The following is a 15,818-nucleotide window of genomic DNA, read 5'->3' as shown; positions in this document are numbered from 1 at the left end:
TTATTATTATTTTTTTAGAGACAAGGTCTCGTTTTGTTGTCCAGGCTGGAGTGCAGCGGCATGATCATAGCTCACTGCAGCCTCGAACCTCTGGGTTCAAGTAATCCTCCCACCTCAGCCTCCTGAGTAGCTAGGACTATAGACATACATATGCCACCATGCCCGGCTAGTGTTTTCATTTTTTTGTAGAGACAGGGTCTCACTAAGTTGCCGAGACTGGTCTTAAATTCCTGGCCTCAAGCCATCATCCCGCCTCAGCCTGTGCTGGGATTAAAGGTGTGAGCTAACCCAACTGGCCTTCATGACAACACTGTTTATAATGGTCCAACCAAGAAACATCTTCAATGTCAAAAAATGTAAGAATGGTTACATGGTTACATAATTGAATCTCATATAAATGTATAAAACCATACTTTCAAAGAATGTTAATTCATGAGCATTTTATCTTATTGTTACATGAATATTCTTTTCTTCTTTGTAACTTTCAATGTTCTCTAAATTCTCTACTATTTTATAATTAGTAAAAAGTTACTTTTAAAATAATCAAAGCTGGCTCAACACAAAACACAATCAAGGGGCAGAATCAGGACTTAAACTCAGAGCTGGCTGATTCCAAATCCCTTTGATCCACTACCCCACAAAGGTCTTAGGCAAAGTCCCAGGAACATCATCCTCAAAAGAGGAATAAGCCAGGCATGGTGGCACCTGCCTATAATCTCAGCTACTCCACAGGCTGAAGCCAGAGGATCCAAATTTGAATCTAGACTGGGCAACATGGCAAGATCCTGTCTCTATAAAGAGAGAGAAAGGAATAGATTTGACTGACCAAGTACTTTCTACAAAATAAACTATTATGACTATGAGCTTTCACAATTTAAAACATTGCCTCTATCTCTGGTTGTGGTTTCTTCGTTTTCAGGTACAACCTATATAAAAGGCAGAGTTCAGTCTGGAAAAATGCATTATGCTGAAAGGCAACACAAACCAAGAGAGTCATGACCCAGAGACAGACTGCCCAGGAAATCAGCAATGTGAAAAGAGGCCAGAGCTCCCACTCCAAGCATGTCAGCTAGAAAATAACTCATCAACAGTTCCATGACCCTGAGGAAAACGAAATTATATCTGTGCTATATCCTTAATGAAGCCAGCAATTCTGATTCTCTTTTGCATGCCTTTCTCTATAATAGTGACAGGAATCTAGGACACCACATGATACAGCAGACACAAAACCACACTATAAAAAATTGTTCCTGAAAGCAAGGACAATCCTTTCATTTAATTATTTCACACAACATATAGTCAGTCTATACACATTTACACAACACTTATTGTATGCAAGGGATTAAGACTTATCTCTCAAACACACACATTAAGGCCACTTTGCAAATGAAGTTTTAAGTCTATGAGTGCCTCACCCCCCACATTTCACCATCCCTTCTGCTATCTGCAAGTGCCATTGCAACAATGCAGCTGATAGCAAATTGCACTCGTTGCCTGAGAGATCATGAGAAACATCCAACTTTTATGTTTAAAAAATTATTTGGCCATAGCCTAGTTTCTTTTGGACTTAATTCAATTTATCTCAGGTCCTGAGCCTCTATAGCTTGAATAATCAGCTAATAATCCATCAAGGCCTCAGTGTCTGCATCTTTTCTGGCAGCTCTCCATCTCTATTCCCTATTATTGTTGAGAAAACCCAATTAGCATAGTGATTTGCATGAGGCCACTCTCTTAGCCAGCAAGTGACTGCTCCCAAGGGTGACCAATGCAAGAAGTTGTCAAAATTCTGAGTTATCATCTGAAAACCTTACCATTCATCACTGTCTCTGGGAACCACATTAGTGAAAATATTCTCATCTGATAAAACTTATTATCTTTATTTTATTGCTTCATTTTCACGAAACCATAATGTCAGTGAATATTGTATAGATCAATTAGAGTAACTCACACAATGATAAAGTAATTAAAAATATTCCTCTTCACATACAGAGTGATGATTAAGTCTTCCCCCTTTTTTTTCAAACAAGATTTACAGTGACTTTGCCAAGTGACTTGGTATCCTTAAAACCCTTCAGTAAGATTGACCACTACCATGTCAAGATAATACCTCCTTAAAATAATTCTACAGTTAGATGCACCCCAGAGAGGGAAAACACAGGTGTCCTTCCTTTCAATTGTTCTTGAATTATACAAATAATACATATAAGCAAAGAAAGGAACTTAGGTTCCTAAGCAAAGACAGAGAGTGAAAGGAACAGCTGAAGAATGAGAGGAGATAGCCAGGTGAACAAAGCAGAGAAGAGCTTTTATGGACAGAGGAAGAGCAAAAGCTAAGGCAAGAAGACTGGAAAGAGAATAATGTACCCTAGGAGCCAAGCATAATTTGGAACTCCTGGAGTGTAAAGAGACGAGCTAGGGAGGGAAACAGGAGCCATGTAGGGGATGTCACTACAAGAAACTAGAGGGAATGAGGAGCCAGGGCAGGGTTTCAAAGAGGAAAGAGACATGATCAGAGTTGTTGATTGTGGAGTAACTGGGGAGGGCTAAAATGGAAGTATAAAATTTAAGGCTGCTCTTCCAAGAAGTATAACTGTGAAAGGAAGAAGAAAGAAAGCACTGTGTGGGTGGGAGAGAAGGGGTCAAGGAGCAAGAGCCCTTTAAGATGAAAGAATAAAGGACATAACTGTTGGACGATAAGGACACTGGTGAGTTTGTAAGTGTGGGAATAAGAAAGGGAGAGCACTACCCACTAGAGACCTCCTTCCTGTTCTAGAGGGGCACTCAAAGCTGATCTCCTACCTAAAACACCAAGTCTTCTAGTCCCTAGCTACTCAAAGTATAGCCTGTGGACCAGCAGCATCAACATCAGCTAGACATCTGTAGGAAATACAGAATCCTAGACTCCATCGTAGACCTCCTGGGCATGCTCTACCTTACCTCCATTGTGTAGTAGTAGCTTACCCTTGGTAATCAGGACCAATCACACCAGCCAGTCCGGCAACCCCCTGCTTTGCCTGTTGACTGAGAGGCATGAGCCCAAAGGGACTGGATGACAGTCTCAGCTTCCAGTTCAAGGGAATCACTGTCCTTCCCTTTGGAACTAAGTCTCTAAGCATGGAAAACAACAATTTTCCTAGTGGATCACTAGGAGTGACAGTAAAGGGAGCCACTCTTGTTCCTACCCCTTGATTCCTGGACCTGTATTGTGCAACAAGATTCCTAGCAGATTCATTTACACATTGAAGTATGAGAAGTTCCAGATCAACTCTGAAGAACTTTAAGGAATTACAGATAATAAGAAAGGAACCAGAAGCCTGGAGACAAGGAAAGGGGGAACCAGAAAAATATAGCAAAATTCATATTGGTTAACCTAATGCTAGAATGAATGATTAACAGGAAGACAAGAAGTAGTCACTAGGAGCCAGCATGGATACACTAGAATAAATCATGTAGATGTAGATTCTCCTTATTTTCTTACATCAATAAGCCTAAACGATGCAGTAGACATAGCATATCTGGCTTTTGGTAATGTATCTGACAAAATGTATTAAAGTCTTGACAAGGTGTTATCAGGATAAGGAAATAGGGGCTGGGTGATAGTTCTATTGAATGTATTCACAACTGGCTTAATGATCATTCCAAAATGGTTTTGACTAGTAAATTAAAATCAACCTAGATTCTAACAGGTCTCCAATGGCAAGATTTCCAATCTTCTCTTCCTGACCATGAAACTCTTTTTTAAAAATTATAATTTAGATGAAATACAAGATACAAAGGTAGTATCATTTACAGCAATAATGTTAAATAATATAATCATGTTCTCCCCCACCAAAAAAATTAACAAGTTGATACAAAAAATTAAAACATTTTGGTTAAATTTAGATAAATTAAAATAAAACCTAGATAAATTTAAAGGATAAAATCTAGGTAAATTTAAATGATGAAGATAAAGTGCTAATCTTGGCTCCTAAAGACTTGAGGATGGTAGTAGAGGTTAATTTCAATTAGTCAACATATGGAAGTTAACATGAAGGATAATATGTGAATTCAGTGAAACCTACATTCTTCAACCGCAACAACATAACACTCACGTTAAAATTACAAGTTGGCCGTGGAGATTTTTTTTTTTTTTTTTTTTTTTTTTTTTGAGACGGAGTCTCGCTCTGTCACCCAGGCTGGAGTGCAGTGGCCGGATCTCAGCTCACTGCAAGCTCCGCCTCCCGGGTTCACGCCATTCTCCTGCCTCAGCCTCCCGAGTAGCTGGGACTACAGGCGCCTGCCACCTCGCCCGGCTAAGTTTTTGTATTTTTAGTAGAGACGGGGTTTCACTATGTTAGCCAGGATGGTCTCGATCTCCTGACCTCGTGATCCGCCCGTCTCGGCCTCCCAAAGTGCTGGGATTACAGGCTTGAGCCACCGCGCCCGGCCGGCCGTGGAGATTTCATGTAGCCTTTGCATTCATGCCTTGAAACAGTACACAAATTAAAGATGTCTGATATTAACAATAAGAATGCCTAATAGAGACCAAATGGAAGTACAGTTACTTTTAAAGCTGCCCACGTACTCCCCTGTTGTCCATATTCTAACAAGAGATTTGCATGCTAAATCAGTCACCATTATCCCCAAAGCCAAACAGCCGTCAATCGGCCCTTCTGATCACCCACTTGCCTCCTCTGTTCTCTTCTGTGCCCAGCTGAAACAACCTTTGACCACCGTTGCAGAAGAAGGCAGAACACAGCATGACTGAAATGGCTGAAGGGGAGAGGAGCCCGCAACAGGAGGAGTGGCAGATGGCGAGTCCCCTGACACGGTGCACATGGTCTCATGTTTTCACTTCTATCTCAGTGAAAGTTTTGTGAATTTTTAAAAAACTGCCAAGAACAGAATTAGAACAGAAGTAGAAAAAAAGAAAGCTTCAGACAGTTCTATCATGTTTCTGACAGCCAAGTATTCCAGCTGATCCTCCATAGTGACATATCAGGTTGTGAGGCAGAGAACAAGCGCCTGAAGAGAATGGGAAGTGGTCACCTAACCCCAACACTACCTTTATATTACAAAAGGCAAACAGAACTCCCCTCTTGCCTTTTTGCATAAATAATTTAGTTATTATTTATAAGATATGGAATGATATGGAAATGGTTGGCAGAAGCAGAACCAGGAAATTCAATGATCTTTCCCTTTATATTAATACTCAACACTACCTTTATATTAATAACAAGATGTATCCAAAATGCAAATAGAACTCCCTTCCTGCCTTTTTAAATAAATAATTTAATTATTACGTATAGCATATGGAATGATATGGAAATGGTTGGCAGAAGCAGAACTAGGAAATTCAATGATCTTAGGTATAAAATTTTGAGGAAAGTTTCTATAAGTCAGATTAGGGAAGGGGCCCTCCCTATTCATATCAAAGTCTCTATATTTTTCCATTTTACCTTCACCCCTTAAGTAACACTAGTTATTAAAAGATGGGTAAGACTGGTACCAATAACCCCAAAATTAAATTTCTACTTCTTCTCTGTCCCAACCATTCTCTTTGCAAGAATAAGCTGGCTTTGGGCAATGCTATTACTCCCCTACGAACAACAAAAAAAAAGTCTTCTAATGACCTCAGCACTTACCCTAAACAGCTTTCTCCCTTCCCAACTCTCCTGGCACTATAACCTGGGAGTATCCCTGATGCCCACCTGTCATCTCCACCGACACTAAGAAGTTGTTCAGGCATCCCTTAGATCAATGTTAAAGTGTGAAGCACCTGCATCAAGGTCACCTAGCATGTTCATTAAAAATATAGACTCCAGGCCTGGCACAGTGGCTCACACCTGTAATCCCAGCACTTTGAGAGGCCAAGGAAGGCGGATCATTTGAGGTCAGGAGTTTGAGACCAACCTGGCCAATATGGTGAAACCCTGTTTCTACTAAAAATAAAAATAAATAAAATAAATAGCCGGACGTGGTGGTGCACGTCTGTAATCCTAGCTACTTGGGAAGCTGAGGTGGGGGGATCACTTGAACCCAGGAGGCAGAGGTTGTAGTAAGCCGAGATTGTGCCACTGCACTCCAGCCTGGGCAACAGAGTGAGACTCTGTCTCAAAGGAAAAAAAAAAAAAAAGACTCCAAGACCCCATGTCAAACCCACTAAAACAGAATTTCTGTTGGTAAAACTCAACAATTTGCATTTTAACAAGTGATTTTTATGCACACGAGGTTGAAGAATCTCTGCCTTGCAAGTACAATCACAAAAGAGGCAAGGTGATTTACCAGCACTCAACCCACCATTGGACAGCAAGGCCAGGCTAGAATTTACCCTTCCCAAGCACCTAGTGTGATCCTTACCTGCTAGAGCCCATTGATTTGTTATTAACAAGGAAAATGATTTGGCACTCTTCAGGGAAAAGTTCCATCCAATCTTAAGAATAATAGCATCCTGCAGAGAAATAGGCAGTTAGCTCTCTAGTCCCTAATCCTGCCTTTCATGTGGCAGAGGCAGAAAGCTTCATCTTAAGTCTTCTCTGGTCATTTGTAGATTCATTGCTGCTAAAGACTTGCAACCTTGGGAGCAGGCCACAGAAACAACAGGACAAATACAAAAGGTGCTATTCTCATCAATCAATGAAAGGGTCTGGAAGCTGAGATTTGATTATTTTGTCTCTGCTGGAGTCTCGCTTGAATTCTGTGTTCCTGGAAATTGAATTAACACTCAGGTTGACTTCAGAGAGTTATTCTTTCCTTTCTAGTTAGCAGCCTCTGAAAGTGTTTCTTGCCCTAAGAAACTGCACAGGAAGTCCCAACAAAAAGTAGTTGTTAATAAAGGTGCAAATGAGCACGTAAGGGGATGCCCAGGGAACCAGGGAGTAAATATCACATATTCTACACAAGGCAGAGAAGTCCTCAAAAATTCTTGCTCAGAAAATACAAAGTCACTCCTAATACAAGGCACTCTCTCAATTAAAGATGATCCCAACCTATGATAGTTCCACTTTCAATTTTTCAACTTTACCATGGTGCAAAAGCAATATATTTTCAGCACCGTATTTAATAAACTACATGGGGTATTCAACACTTCATTATAAAATGGGCCTTGTGTGAGATGATTTTGTCCAACTGTTGGCTAATGTAAGTGCTCTGAGCTCATTTAAAGTAGTCTAGGCTAAGCTATGATGTTTGGCAGTTTCGGTGTATTAAATGCATTTTCAGCTTATGATACTTTCAACTTACAGTGGATTTATTGGGACACCTCATCATAAGTCAAGGAGCATCTGTACTTTATTTGAAACAAATAACAAATTACTTTATTTGGAACTTTGTTTGGAGAAGGCACGACGACCTGAAATTATCTCTGTCGATGCTACTTTGGGCTTCCTGTCGAGGTCATCTGATGCAGTAAGTTTTAAAAAGAAGCAAATTATTCATCATTCCTGGGTGTGTGAGTTCACAACTGCAAGTTTGATAAGTTCTCTTTAAAAACCATACGTTATTACGTCATGGCATTTGTGAATGGAAACCAGAGAAACAAGGAGAAGAAAGAAAAACAGTCCTAAAAAAATCAGACTGGTTACCTGTGGCTTAGTATCCTATTTTCACTGGCTATATCCTATGTGAGTTTTTTTAAGTATGGCATCTTACTCACAGAGGTTGAATCTTACTCACAGAGGTTGAAGTAATGACGATGAGCCTCCAAAAAACTGTATGAGACGGCTCCGAACTGCTTCTAGCCAAAGCAGATGCTGATGTTGAAGAGGTATGTGGAGACTTTGAACGAAACTGCATCATGAATTTTAAGTAGGGGGAAAAAAAAACACTTCTAAATTAACATAGTGTCTGGTCATTGTGTTACAGGAAAGGGGTCCCAATCCAGACCCCAAGAGAGGGTTCTTGGATCTCGTGCAAGGAAGAATTCAGGGCGAATCCACAGGGTAAAGTGAAAGCAAGTTTCTTAGGAAAGTAAAGGAATAAAAGAACAGCTACTCCACAGACAGAGGAGTCCCAAGGGCTGCTGGTTGCCCATTTTTATGGTTATTTCTTGATGATATGCTAAACAAGGGGTGTGTTATTCATGCCTTCCCTTTTTAGACCACATATGGTAACTTCCTAATGTTGCCATGGCATTTGTAAACTGTCATGGCACTGGTGGGAGCATAGCAGTGAATACGACCAGCGGTCACTCTCATTGTCATCTTGGCTTTGGTGGGTTTTGGCTGGCTTCTTTACTGCAACCTGTTATATCGGCAAGGTCTTTATGACCTGTATCTTGTGCTGACCTCCCATCTCATCCTGTAAGTTAGAATTCCTAAACTGTCTGGGAATGCAGTCCGGCAGGTTTCAGCCTTATTTTACCCAGCTTCTGTTCAAGATGGAGTTGCTCTGGTTCACACGTTTCTGATAATTGGAATCAGAAAATTCTACCAAGGCATCAAGATGTAATAGATATAAAGCAAGGTATCAGATCAAGATGTAAATGTTTCAAAAGTGTAGTCAAGAGGTATAAGACTCAAACCTTCACCAACCTGGAGGATATAATGGAATAGACAGCTGTGGGTGCATGTGAGTCCTACTTGCCCAGGAAGGAAGGGTGGGGGTGCCCATCAAAGCCCTCAGGCCTGGTTAGGGGTTTTCAACAAGCCCATGCAGACACCTGATTTGTGTCCCCTGCAGTTGGGGTTCACTGTGAATTTGTGATTGTTTTCTGTCTGAGAAGCCTAAAGAGCAAGAGATGGGCTAATAAGCTGTTCAAAGAAGAGGCTACAGTGGGCAGCCTGCACTCCCCAAACTTATGGGGGCAAAGAATGCATGTGTCCCCAGGCTGCTTCTGGCCATACTTTTGACCTAAGACATCTCCAAAGCCTCCAAAAGCTGTAAGGACATCCCACACACATTATGCTGCCTGGTTTAAAATGCTGCCTGTCTTATCTCATAGGCTCATTCTTACTTAAATCAGGTGAAACCTTCTGCCCCTGTGGATTTCCTATCAAGAGACCTGTTGTCCTTCCAGATATCTGGCTTTTGTAAGCACCACTTTAGCTCACTGGGCATGGCCATGTGTGTTTGAATCCTGGCTATGGATGAGATTCATGTTTATTTTCACAAGGGCCCTAAGTCTCATGCAAATCAAAATACTGATTATTTAGTTAATCATCCTATTTAATTGTCCCAAAACATTTCATTCAATCAATCACTATGTATTGAGCACCGACTATGCACCCGGCACTGTTCTAGATGTTGGGGACACAGCAGTGCACGAAATGAAGTCCCAGTTCTCAAGGTGCTGCATTCTAATGGAGCAGGGGAGAACGCTACACAAACAAGATGATTTCTGGGGTTATAACTGCTACAGAGGGAATAAACAGAGTGGTGTGATAGAAGTGATGGGGGAAGACCCGTTAGAGGTGACATTTGAGCTGCAATTTAAAGGATGGGTACAAGCCAGCCGTGAGTAGTGTCTAGGAAAGAACATTCTAAGGCAGAGAGAACAACAAAGTCAACGGTCTTTGCAAGTATTGAGCTTGATGTGTTAAAGAAGTGTAAAAAGAGTTTAGAGGTTGTGCAGGATCTCTCTGCTTTGCTCCTCTCCACCTTTCACCTCTTGCTCGGTGCCTTCTGCCTTTGCATTGTCTATTTAACTTGACAATGCCCATGTGATCGAGCCCAGACTCTCATCTGCATTTGGATGCCTGGGCTTAGTGCTAACAAAGGTCCCACTCACCCCTCCAAGCCCTGAGCTTGGATCAGCTGAGGACACTCAATTCACCCCCACAGGAGAGTTCTGTTTTCACAGTCCTGAGAGCTGGCCACTAGCCGTCTAAACCAGAAAACATGAAGCAGCTCATTTTCCCAACCACACACCTGCCATATGTCCAGTATTTCATCCATACCCCATAACTGACTGTAGCAAGGGCTGTGTTTCCAGAACTGACCCTTAGCCCTCCCTGCCTGCTGACTTCCCCCGAAGCTCTTAAAACATTCAGGAAAACTGAAGCCGGTTTATGACCTAGAGGCTATTGAGTTCATCATCTTCTGGGTGGCTACATCAAACAGTGCCCATATTTCCCTTTTCTAACACAGCTAGATTTTTTTTTCTTGCCACTAGGTTTTTATGTTAATTAACTATCAGAAACTATTTATCTATAAAAAGCTGTTGATTAAAAATAGATGTTTAGGCCAGGAGTGGGGGTGTATGCCTGTAATCCCAGCTACTCAGGAGGCTGAGACAGGAGAATCGCTCAAACCCGGGAGGTGGAGGTTGCAGCGAGCCAAGATCATGTCACTGCACTCCGGTCTAGGTGAAAGAGTGAGACCCTGTCTCAAAAAAAAGAAACAAAACAAAATTTTAAAATAGACATTTAAATAAGAGAGAAAAAGAATCACAGGCTGTGTGCTGATTTGGGACAGTTGCCACAGTATTTCCTGGTTCAATAAAATCTCCCCTGGACCTCTGCCTCTGCACATCCATGAACCTTTGCCAATCCCGCAGCTTCCAACCTTCTTTACGTGCCTGGGCTCTTGGAGCCTAAGCGTGACTTTCTCCTTCCAACTTCTTCCACTGCCAGACTTTATGATCCTCCTCAGTGTAAGCATCTCTTCAGCGGCCAGGCCATCCCTAGCTCCTGCTCAATTCTCCAGGCTCTGGATTGCAGCTGCTCTTCTGGGCATCTGATTTCCATTGCATCAGGCCCTGCAGGGCTGTGAGAATGTGCTACTAAATGAGTCACTAACCCCCTGAACTTGTTCATGCAAATGTAGGATATGAATTGTACATCTGACTTATCTGCCAACAGTGCAAAAATACTATATGTTATCAGTCAGGATATTTGTGTGACAGAAACCCAACTCAAACAAGTTTAAGCAATAAAGGAGATTTTTTGTTGTTGTTGTTCATGTAATTGGAAAATGCAGGGGGCAGAATTAGACTCAGGCCCTCCAGGGATACAAACAATATCTCTCTGTCCTCATTCTCTCCTAAGCAGACAGATACTCCTGGCTTCCATTATCCCTGCTTAGCACTCCTGTGGAAAAAGATGGCGCCTTTAGCAATATCTCTATATCAAGGATGCTGATTGATTTGATTGATCAAGCTTTGATCCTATGACCATTCTTGGTCTAATCCTCATGGACAGGGAAATAGGATACTGGGATCAGTAAAGCCTGAATCATGTGCTCACCCTCGTATCCCAGCGTGGGAGTGGGGCTATACAGAGTACTGTGAGGGGAAGTCATATTTTAAAAAAACACACACACAAAGCAGAAAGGGGCAGATATCGTATTCTAGTTCACTCAATATTCCCTCTGTAATCTTTCAACCACCTGCTACCTTCTGCTACAAAGGCTGGAAAGCTTAAAACACTACTTTGCAGACAGGCTTGCAGTGAGGGTGCAGGCTTATGATCCAGGTTCTGCCCAACAGATGTTCCCAAGGAAAGAGGACATGATTAAAGTGGGGTAGGGGCTGGATGCAGAGCCATCAGATTCTTTCTGTAAGGACGGGGAGATGATGGATGCCTCTGGTTCTTCTGGACCAGCTGTGTCCTAGGGTTATGTGCCTAATCCCTCACATAATAGGTGGTACATGGCAACAGCTTCATGGTTTCTGCCAGAACAGTGAAATGACTGTACATATTTCTTGACTGTGTCCCTGGCTCCGTGGCATCTAAGCTTGGTTCCCAGACCCTCTCATAAATTCTAAAAGCAACATAATCTTTGTAATAAATTTCTTTCTTCATAAACTGGCTAGTTTGATACAGAAGTAAAACTAATGCCTTGCCCTGCCGCATTATGCAAGTGTGTGCACATTACACCCCACAGCCAGAAGAAAAACAAAACAAAGCACTTACAGCCGGAACCCCTTCCCTCTCCTAAAACAAAGACTTACTTTAAAAAAAACTAAGGCCATTCTACCTAGTTCTGGTTCTCAAAATAAATGAAATCTTGAGCCTTTTCTGAAAGCTACCGTTTTCCGATAAAAACAACTTTGTTGCTTCACAAAGTTATTGCTCTTTTAATGCTGATATCTGAAGGGATGATACAATCTTTGAGGTTATAACACTCATGAAATAACTAGCTTTTTTTTACAACCAAAATAACTGTAAATTTGGTAATCTTGAGGTTTTCTTTTAATTACCTGTTGTATATTTCATTTGGCAAGCCAGTCCTTTTAAAGCCTGAACTCCCTTGCAATCCATCTTCACAAGGAAACATTTTTCTTTAAATGCTTTCATAGCTGTGTCTTCTTTTGACAGGAGGATCTGTTGTCTGCAACTAAGAACGCTGATGAATACAGGAAGGGAATGTCACCAGTGCAAGTGCATGTGTTGTGGGAAAGCAATATTGTTAGGAGGAAAGGATGTGCTGAGAAAATAAAAACAGAAAACGTCCCCTACATTGTTTCACAAGGTTATTATGATAACTGAATGAAATAATGTGGTATATGTTGTAAACTATAAATGTGTAAATCTAAGGCTAATGCAATACTCTTGGTTGGGAGTTACCACATTGAAGATAAGTCAAAGGTACCTAATTACACAGAAAGCATTTGTATCAATTGGTAAAAACTTCTGCCGGGTATGGTGGCTCATGCCTGTAATCCCAGCACTTTGGGAGGCCGAAGCTGGTGGATCATGTGAGGTCAGTAGTTTAAGACCAACCTGACCAACATGGTAAAACTCCCATTTCTACTTAAAATCCAAAATTAGCTGGGCCTGGTGGGGCTGAGGCAGGAGAATCACTTGAACTTGGGAAGGGGAGGTTGCAGTGAGCCAAGATCACGCCACTGTACTCCAGCCTGGGCAACAAGAGCAAACTGCATCTCAAAAAGAAAAACACAAAACAAAACTTCATGATCACAGGCAAGCAACAGGCAGAAACAACAGGACAAAGACAGGAAGAAGTTTATACTGCACATCAAATTCAGCACAGTGACTAGCTCTGGAATAGACAAGATAGAAAAGGTTGAGGAGAGGCACAGGGAAGATTCAACTGTACCTGCAACATTTTATTTTTATAAAACAGCCAGACGCAGTGGCTCACACCTGTAATCCCAGCACTTTGGGAGGCCAAGGCAGATGGATCACCTGAGGTCAGTAGTTCGAGACCAGCCTGGCCAACATGGTGAAACCCCATCTGTACTAAAAATACAAAAATTAGCCAATGGTGGCATGTACCTGTAATCCCAGCTACTCAGGAGACTGAGGCAGGTGAATCATTTGAATCCAGGAGGTGGAGGTTGCAGTGAGTCAAGATCATACCACTGCACTCCAGTCTGAGCAAGAGTAAGACTCTGTATCAATAAAATAAAATAAAATAAAATAAAATAAAATAAAATAAAATAAAATATGAAAGAACATGACAAAATGTTAACACTGTTATTTCTGAGTGGTAGATTTTTAATAATGTGTTAATTTTTTTCTGTATTTTTTTAAACTCTGCAAAAGAAAAAAAGTGGGTAAATCAGAGAGACTGGACAGGTTTCATGCTTTGCCCCTAACTCTGGTAATTTTGCCCCTAGCGAGGAACTTTAATCAGAAAAGAAAATAAAAAACAAAAAATAAACTATTCCAAAACTAAACTATTCCAAAATAAACCATTGTTACAAACTTATTTAGTGCCAACATACCTAAACACTTGTGGCTTAATCTGAAAGTTTTTTAGTATCTCATTTATGGTGAAGCAAGTTTTCAGTACAGACCAGAAAGAACTGTTTCCTACGATTCTTCCGAATGAAATGTGGCCACTGATCAAAATATCGCTCAGGTCAGTTTGAAGGCACTTCTCTGGAAATTGCTTGCAAATGCAAAAACAAATGAAAACAATAGTAACAACAACAAATTTCCACCTTGAGCAGGGGCATTCAAAAGTTTTCAGTAAGAGAAGCCATGAAGAAACGTCTCCATATATGCTGCAGGGGGAGGATGCTTTGTAAAAACACTGATACAGTGATAACTGAGAAGGTTCAGAGCTATATGCTTAGCTTATTGAGTTTTGGTCATGCCTTACAGTATGTTAAGGGAGGTTTTATTTATACTTAGTTTCCTTCTGTCAATAATCCCTAGCTTCATGATACAATTTTAGTAGAATCAAACTTAAAAGATCCATCCAACCCATTTCTCTCTCTTACCTGTCAAATATATGAAATGTTCAAGTCATCCTTTTTGCTTAAGATACCTTCTTAAAAAAAAAAAAAAACCTTCAAAGATCACGATTTTAAAATACTTTAATACACTAACATCTGTTAACATCTGCATTTAACATGATTTATTTAGCTACCATGAAGGAATAGAATACAGATACCGCTAACTTTGGAAGAGAGAGGACAAGTCAGCAACTCAGAAGAAGGTCATTGGGCATCCACAATGAACAAGAAAACAAGAGGTTTCTGAGAAGAGATGCAATAAAAACTGAAAATGAGTTGATTTTTTTTTAAGATAAAGTTTTCTTATTTTTTAGTTTTGTCTAGGGTAAAACCTTACTACAAAATTTTGCCTAGAGCCACTCCTACCCTCCAGGCTAGGCAAAAATGCCTCTATGTTTTTGTGCTATATGACTGATAACAATTTTCCACCCAGCTAATGTGGTAACTCTCTGACAATAAAACTTTTCATGGCTAGGTGAAGTGGCTCACACCTGTAATCCCAGAACTTTGGGAGGCTAAGGTGAGTGGATCACTTGAGCCCAGGAATTCTGGACCAGCCTGAGGACCATGGTGAAATCCCATCTCTACCAAAAAAAAAAAATTAGCCAGGTGTGGTGGAGTGCGCCTATACTCCCAGCTACTTGGAGGCTGAGGGAGAAGGATCACCTGAGCCTGAGAGGTTGAGGCTGCAATGAGCCGTGATGACACGACTTCACTCCAGCCTGGGTGACAGAGTGACACCCTGTCTCAAAAAAAGAAAGAAAAAAACAAACTTTCACAACAGTTTCCAGTCACTACAGAATCTAAATGGTTTATTCAGATAAGTGACATATGCAGAAACTGGCAAACTCTAGGGACAAGAGACTTTGAGACTTGGACACCCCAGAGGAAAACACAGCTATGTTTCTATGTTCCCATTTTGAGACAAATTTCCTCCTAGTCTACAAAATGTCACCAAATAAAACAAAAGTATATTCATGGCAGAACCAGGGGTATTTGGAGCTGTCTGGCAGTTCCTAAAAAGAATAGAGTTACCATATGATATAGCAATTTCACTCCTAGGTATATACTCAAGAGAACTGAAACATATGTCCACATAAAAACTCGTACGTAATTATTCAGAGCAGCATTATTCATAACTGCCAAAAAGTAGGAACAACCCAAATGTCTATCAAACGAATGGATAAACAAAATGTAATATATCCATACAATGGAATATTATTCAGCAATAAAAAAGTGCTAATATATGCTAAAACATGGATGAATCCTGAAAACATTATGCTAAGTGAAAAAAGCCAGTCACAAAAGTCCACATATTGTATGACAGATCTATGGAACGGGTAAGTTATAGAAACGGAAAGTAGGGCCGGGCCTGGTGGCTAACACCTATAACCCCAGGACTTTGGGAAGCTGAGGTTGGCAGATTGCTTGACTCCAGGAGTTTGAGACCAGCCTGGGCAACATGGCAAAACTCTATCTCGACAAAAAATACAAAAATTAGCTGGGCATGGTGGCATACGCTTGTAGTCCCATCTATTCAGAGGGCTGAGGGGGAGAATCACTTGAGCCCTGGAAGTGGAGGTTGCAGTGAACTGAGATCGCACCACTGTACTCCAGCCTGGGAGACAGAATAAGACTCTGTCCGGAGAAAGAAAAGAAAGAAAAGAAAGGAAAGAAAGGAAGGAAGGAAGGA

At 41.0% G+C, this 15,818-nt stretch overlaps 1 protein-coding gene across 2 annotated transcripts in view; it reads right to left on the bottom strand.

Annotated features, from left to right (window-relative positions):
* The window catches only part of GPR176 (G protein-coupled receptor 176), a 119,536-nt gene that overhangs the window by 96,365 nt on the left and 7,353 nt on the right, over positions 1 to 15,818 (bottom strand). The gene's annotated exons all lie outside the window — the stretch shown is intronic.

Source organism: Mandrillus leucophaeus, unplaced genomic scaffold (assembly GCF_000951045.1).
Source record: "Mandrillus leucophaeus isolate KB7577 unplaced genomic scaffold, Mleu.le_1.0 Scaffold35, whole genome shotgun sequence".
Classification (NCBI taxonomy): Eukaryota; Metazoa; Chordata; class Mammalia; order Primates; family Cercopithecidae; genus Mandrillus; species Mandrillus leucophaeus.
Note: the sequence above shows the minus strand (reverse complement) of the source record. Positions and strands in the feature narration are given on the sequence as shown.